The sequence below is a fragment of the Canis aureus genome, chromosome 3, assembly GCF_053574225.1.
Source record: "Canis aureus isolate CA01 chromosome 3, VMU_Caureus_v.1.0, whole genome shotgun sequence".
Classification (NCBI taxonomy): domain Eukaryota; kingdom Metazoa; phylum Chordata; class Mammalia; order Carnivora; family Canidae; genus Canis; species Canis aureus.
Window position 1 is genome coordinate 12,327,913 of NC_135613.1, and position 6,834 is coordinate 12,334,746.

Consider the following 6,834-nt stretch of genomic DNA (forward strand, 5'->3'; position numbering starts at 1 on the left):
GGTCTGGCTGCTACATCTTTCTAGAAGATTCAGTGTCACTGGGACCAGCACTTTGAGCAGCGAATCTGGACTAAATTTAAAAACGTTCTCAGCACCCCAGACATCCCTGCCCCAACTTGTTTGACTCTCCAGAAGACACTGCCTTCAGCCAGTTAATTCCAGGTGCCTGTGAATTCAGCCAACTTGCCTCGTCTAGTCATTTCTCCAGAGGAGTCAGCTTTTTTCTTCCTCCCACGTGAGCTGAGCCCCTTTCCTGAAGGAGCCTCCCTGCCCACCTATGTCAGTAGCCTCTGGCCCAGACAGTTGGCCGGTTCCTAGAATGACCTCACTCCCTTCCTGCCCTTGAAGCCTGAGCAGCTGCCCCGGTCCCATCCCTTCTGCTTCCCCCCAGCCCCCCAGCAGTGTGGTAATTGGTTTCTTAGAGCTTCAGCCGTGCGCCCTGTCTGTATTTCCCGGTCCCCTGACCCTCCGCAGGAAGACCTGTGATCTTCCTGCCATGAGGACCCCGAGGGGAGGGGGCTGTGGAGAACCGGCTGCTCCCTCTTGTGCCAATAGTGCCCAAGATAGCAGCACTGCCACTTCTGCCCCCAGCCGCCCCCCTGCCCTCCCCCCCCACCCGCAGCCCAAGGTCACACTCTCCCCAGGATGGGGCTCAGGGACTGGTGTGACCAAGCAGCTGCCCGGGCGCTATCTGTCCCTAGCTCGGCTCCCCGGATGAGAATCTGTCATTCTGGTTCTCAGAAGGTCACAGCTTTCATTGAATTTTGTGGTGTTTGAAGAAAAGCCCCTCTCCACATGTGCAGTCTTCCCCAAGCCAACACGATGGCAGGGCAGAAGTAGGGGAGGCCAGAGAAAGGAGGGCAGGATGGACAGCCCCCGACAGGCATGAGTGCCCGAGGGGCATGGGGGGGCACAGCAGGCTCCCCCACAGCTGTGCTGCGTCTCAAGGGCCAGGAGCCCTGGCACAGCCTCCAGGGAGGACAGCTCCCTGTGCTTTCATCCCCTGAGCCCTCCTGCTGTGACTGCCCCCCCCCACCCTCTCCATCAGCCTCGGCTTGGCTCTGCCCTACCCCTCAGAAGGGGCATCTCGAAAGGCAGCCCCGAAATCCTCTGTACTTCTCCTGGAAGAAGGTGGTTGCGTGGGGCCCTAGTGACACTAGCAGCCCAGGGGGTGGCCCTGCCGCGCCCAGCTGCGGTCGCATGTGGATGCACCTCTCACCCTGTGTGCTGCTTGCACCCACGATCCTCGGCCTGCCTGGGCCATCGGTGTGGGGCGGCTCTCCTCATTGAAGGCAGGGGCTTCGTCTCCATTGAGACTTTCTCCTCGTGATTCTATTTCAGGAGAAAGCCTCCCCTGTAGTAGGCACTCCTGCCTCCGAGTGGAGCCAGGCCTTTTCTCCTGCTCGCTCGTATTATGCTAATCACTCCTTGCAAACAGGCAGACTTTGTAGGAGGTTTGCCTGGTTTTAGATGAAACCTACGCCTTTGAAGCAAAGAGCCACAGCAGCTAAAAATACCATCTCCCGGCTGTTGATCCTCTCATTTGTAAAATGCATGTTTCCATTGTTAAATCTGCAAATCTGCAGCAGCCCCCACCAGGGAGAGAGAAGCTCCGCCATCTCGGCTGGAGGAGGCACCGCCTTCTCTGCACCCTATCCCTGCTCCTCCCCTGAGAATCTCCAGGACAGTCCAGACGATCCCCGGAAGTATAGCATTCTAACTTCCTTCTCATCTATGGTTCAAAAAAAATATAAACCATGTAAGATAAAAATCAAAACAATGCAGCAGATGCACCATAAAACATAGACGACCTTTCACCACCACCTCCTCCCCCAGAGTAGCCTCCGCTTTAGTATCCTGTATTTCCTTCCAAAACTTGGTCTTGCGCTTACAAATGTACAGCTTGGCCGAGCTCGCGTCTAGCTGTGGCTGTGGTTTGCCAGCAGCGGGTCAGGGCCCCGGCTCGCCCCGCAGCCCGCCTTGTTCGGAGCGCGCCCCCCGCAGGATGCCGAGCTGTGGGGCACTGCGCTCTGAGCTCCAAGCACACTGGCTCGGGGTCACCCTCCCTTACCAAGGCCACCACCTCGCCGTATTCAACTCCATCGCTTGTCTCTGGATGTGGCGGCCTGGCCTCTGCCCCATGGCAGTGGCGGGTGCCGGGGGAGGGCAGGATGGCCGATCCCCAGCAGGCCACTCGCCTGGCCCACCTCTGCCGCCAGGACCTGGTCTGTAATTGGGACCTGGGACTCCAGAAGCCTGCCGACACTTTCCCCAAAGGGACTTCCACGGACGCTTCCCGCCTGGGGCCCTTGCTCGCTCTATTCATTTAATCCTGTGCGGATTTCCTGGGCTGGAAAGGAACATTCAGATGAAAAGCCCATTTCATGCGTCTTAAAACTCCCTGAAAATGAGTGATCACGAGAGGAATTTTTTCAGCTTCCTGGCAGGAGGTGAAGGAAGGTACAAATAAGAGAACCCTCCCCTTCTCCCCGCTACTTCACTCTGCCACCAAGGACTGAGGGAATCTCGTCCTTGCTGTCTTTGTCCTGTCACCTCTGCTGTGACCCTTTTTTCTGCGCAGCCCTTTTTCTCTGATCTTCTTACCATTTTCCAAGAGACTCAGCAGTGAGACTGCTGTGAGACTTGCTCTGTGACCAGCTGTGGGTATTACTGTTGCACTTGCCATTCTGTTTCTGACATTTATCTCCATGCCCTGGAAGCAGGTACTTGTAAAGAGCTACAGACTGCAATCTCAGTTTATAAAATTTCACAAAACCTTCAAGACTAACAATATGAAGGCCAGAAAGGCAGGAGTGGCATGTGCCCAGCACAGTGGCTGGTGAACTGAGCTTCCTCCCCGGGGGTTATCCGAGGTTGGGGGACACCCCAGCGCATGACTGCCAGAGAAACCACAGCCTGAGGCTAGGGTGCAGCACCCGTCTGACCTGACTTGCCCTCCTTTCCTTCTGTTCAAACAGAGCAAGTCGGGGTTGTGCACAATGGGCTGGGGACCTCTCGGGTGGACCAGCAGAGAAATAGCAAAATCCCGGGTAGAAACTTAGGAAAACCAGACCTGGGCTCTGGGGAGGTGAGGTTACGTCATGACGTCATGACGTCATGACGACAGCATCCATGGCCTTACCCAAAGCTCCAAGGCTGCGCATCCTTTGGGATGCTAATAAAATCTCACCATTTCTTTTTTTTTTTTTTTTAAATCTCCCCATTTCTAACCGAGAGTGGTATCACTGAGCTTGTGGCTGTAGCTCTGGGAAGGCAGTTTGGGGGTAGTGGTTCTCAGTCTTGACTATAAAGCCTGTTCACACAGATCACCACTTCCTGGAGTGGGCCTGAGGGTGGACTTGGTGTCCCATAAGGCCTTCAGGTGACCAGGTTTAGGGGTCTCTTGGTAAGGTGCTGTTCCTGGCTTGGAGGGCCTTCCTGCTTCTGAAAGGTAATTGTGTGACCTTGTGGGTAGGTGAGGGCACTGATGGGCCGTGGGGGTGATGGCTCCCTACTGAGAAGTGGGGGGCCAGTGCCCTAGAGCAGAGGACTGAGGCTGCCACCAGAAAGCAAAATGGCAGCCCCTGATTGGAACCATTCAGGGCAGGTTACATCCCTTAAAGAAAAGTCACCAGGGGAATGTGAGATAGAGGTTTCGTCACTGTGATGACTGAGGACCCAAAACCATGAGGACAGCCAGCCCATTTGAATGAAGAGTTTGCTGGGGGAGGCATTCTGGCCTCAGTGCAGTGACTACTGCGGGCTGCTGGACACAGGTGGGGCACGTGGCTTTAAGATTAGAGAGGCAGAGCTGCAAGGAGGCCTCGGGGTCTGGGCTCAGTGCCCAGCACGCGGAAGGGAGATGCTCACCGTCTGTAAAAGTTTGTGGTCATAAAAGCAGCAGTGGGGAGTAATCCCTTGGCCTGGAACAAAGGACTCATTTGGGAATAATGGGATGAAGTAATAGAAAATCTGAACAGAACAACTCGGTAACAGGAAGACATTTGGGGTAAGGGGTGTCCCCAGGCCATCCCCAGGTACAGTGGAGCAGCCTTGGGTGGGCTCCTCTGGCTCCTGGCACTTATTTTATTTGCTTGCCTTATTTCTCAGAAGGTCATCCCCATATCTGAAGTGGAAATGGCAGAGATGGGGCAAGGCGGGGGGTGCTTGCCCTCACCCATCCTAAGACACATTGTAAGACATCTCTATTTATCTACTTCTCCCTGGAAATGCGTCACAAGCCATGGGATAAAGGGGTGTCTCTGCACTGGATATTTGAGTTGCAAGGATTGGAGCCCTCAGTCTGGTGGAAAGAAGGGCTGCGCTGGGGTCTGTGTCCTGCAGGTGACACACAGTGTGAGACTGTCTGGCAGAATGGAACGTGAACTCGGGGTCAGGAACTCTGCTCCCCTGCAGGCATGGCAGTGTGGCCTTGGACTAGTGCTTGGCTTCACTTTGGCCCTCCGCCCATGAGCACCTGATCCCTGAGGACCCCCATGCGTGTGGCTGGAAGCTGGCAGGAGTGTGGATGGGCGGGCACATCTGGGGCCTGAAAACAGTTTTCCCAACTGTTTGTGTGTTAACATCAGGGCAGCATGCAGCCACTTCACGAGCTGGAGGCTGAGCACTTCCTCGGGAGGAAATGCTGCTTGGAAGGGTAGGAGCTCAGAGGCCTTAAAGGAAGAGAAAGTCTCCATCTGAGATTCTCTAATGGCTAACCCGGGGACTCCCAGACACGTGGGGCTCAGACGTACTGGTTCCCTGGCTGCGTTCAGGGCCCCGGTCTCCCCTTCCCTTCAGACCTCAGGCAGCAGCCGGCCTGGGACGTGCACTCAGGAGCCAGGGCTCCTAGCAGAGGTGTCTGGGAAGCTGTTGATGGAGTCACCCCTACGAGGTCATTCCCCTGCCTCCACCTCAGCCATATCTGAGTCTGGGTTCTGGCTAGCAGAGCTGTGGGTGCATTTCCCCGATTCTGCCTCCCATGGACCCTTGGAGAAAAGCCATCGGAACTACGTGTAAAGTACAGGGCAGCACTGTCCTGGCCAGGTGTGGCCTGTGCGGTCATTGCCTGCCACCCACAGCGGCAGCCCCAGGTTGAGGGTCAGGCCGCAGTAGCTGATTTGCAGGTAAATTTCCCCAGAGCCACAGGAACGTTCTGGAGAAACTGAGACTTCAGTCCATCAGAGGGCCCAGTGATACCTGCAGCCAAAGTACCCCCAAATCATGACCATGTCTGAGCCCCTGTGCCAGTTGGGCTGTGAGACCCGAGGGCTGGGTGTGTGGCCTGGCAGCAACTAAGAGCATAGGGGGACGGGGCTGGGCCACCAGACAGGGGCTTGGCAGGGCTCTCATTTGTGCTTCGCTTTCATTCGCTGCTAAGAGGGGCAGCTGAAATTACACCTGTCCCACGTTAATGGGATTCAAGGTACGTGACATGCCTAATGTAGAAGCACTGCCGTGTGTGGTCGTTACCGGGCAGGAGCCTCTGTGACAGGAGAAGGTGGGAGCCACCTGTCCTCGAGGGCTTTCCATGTGTCGGTGTTTCTCAGAATCGATTGTCGTGGAAACAACAGGATTTCTGTTAGTGACCCTTCCCTTTGCTTTTATTTGCTGACTATTCAAAAGATGAAATGCTCAGGAGCTGCTTCAACGTGGGTGGAACTGGAGGGTATTATGCTGAGTGAAGTAAGTCAATCGGAGAAGGACAAACATTATATGGTTTCACTCATACGGGGAATATAGAAACTAGTGAAAGGGATTATAGGAGAAAGGAGAGAAAATGAGTGGGAAATATCAGAGAGGGTGACCGAACATGAGGGACTCCTAAGTCTCGGAAACGAACAAGGGGTGGTGGAAGGGGAGGTGGGGGGGATGGGGTGACTGGGTGACGGGCACTGAGGGGGGCACTTGATGGGATGAGCACTGGGTGTTACGCTATATGTTGGCAAATCAAACTTCAATAAAAAATATACAAAAAGAAAGAAAGAAAGAAATGCTCAGGAGCCGTGGGCTTCCCGGGGGTCGGGCGGAGGGGCCTCCAGCTCCTCCCACCTCTCCCACCCCCCAGCAGTGCCTTTTCCTCCAGTGCGGGCACAGCTCAGCCAAGCCCCCAGGGTCTTCCCTCCATGCCCTGTGGGTATTCCAAGCACCTCCAGCATGGGGATCCCGCCCCTGCCATCGCACCTGCATCCAGCTGCATTCTGGGGTATCTCCACCTGTGGGATGGAAGGTAGAGCATCTTTTCTGGGACACAAACCTGGACCTCGTCTGTAAGTCAGACACCTGCTGAGTCCCCTCAGAGGCCTCTCCTGGCAAATTTTGTAAGTGCTTCAGCCAGAACTAGATGCTGCACAACCCTACCGCCTACCCCAACCCCCCTGCAGGGTTCAAACCCCCCTGACCCCCTGGCTCCTGAGCATGTAGTTCCTCACGCAAGCCATGTTCCAGAGCTGTCATCCAAGCCTCCTGGCAGTTCATCTCCTGTTCCATAAGTATCCATCCCTGGGCCAGGCCTCATGTGGTTCCAGGCTCATTCTGCCTTGGGAAGCAGAGGTTAAGAAAGGAGACACACAAGCAAATATTGGGAGGTGAAGCTCAGAGGGACTGTGCAGATCTTAAGGAAGGAGATTGTGGGCAACTAGCCAAGGTGAGGCAGGAGAGGGGTCAAAGGCCTGAAGGGGACTGGAGAGGTCTCTAAGGATGGACACTGGGAAGCAGGCTTGGCCAGGCTGACAGAGCACAGGGCAGATAGGGCCTAGGCTGTCAGCTGGGCCATGTGCAGGAGACAGCTTCTCTCCTAAGTGAGTGGAACCCCTCACATGGTAAAAAGGGCCA

General features: G+C 55.5%; 1 protein-coding gene across 1 annotated transcript in view; it reads left to right on the plus strand.

The window, feature by feature from the left end:
- The window catches only part of VAC14 (VAC14 component of PIKFYVE complex), a 100,497-nt gene that overhangs the window by 75,591 nt on the left and 18,072 nt on the right, over positions 1–6,834 (plus strand). The gene's annotated exons all lie outside the window — the stretch shown is intronic.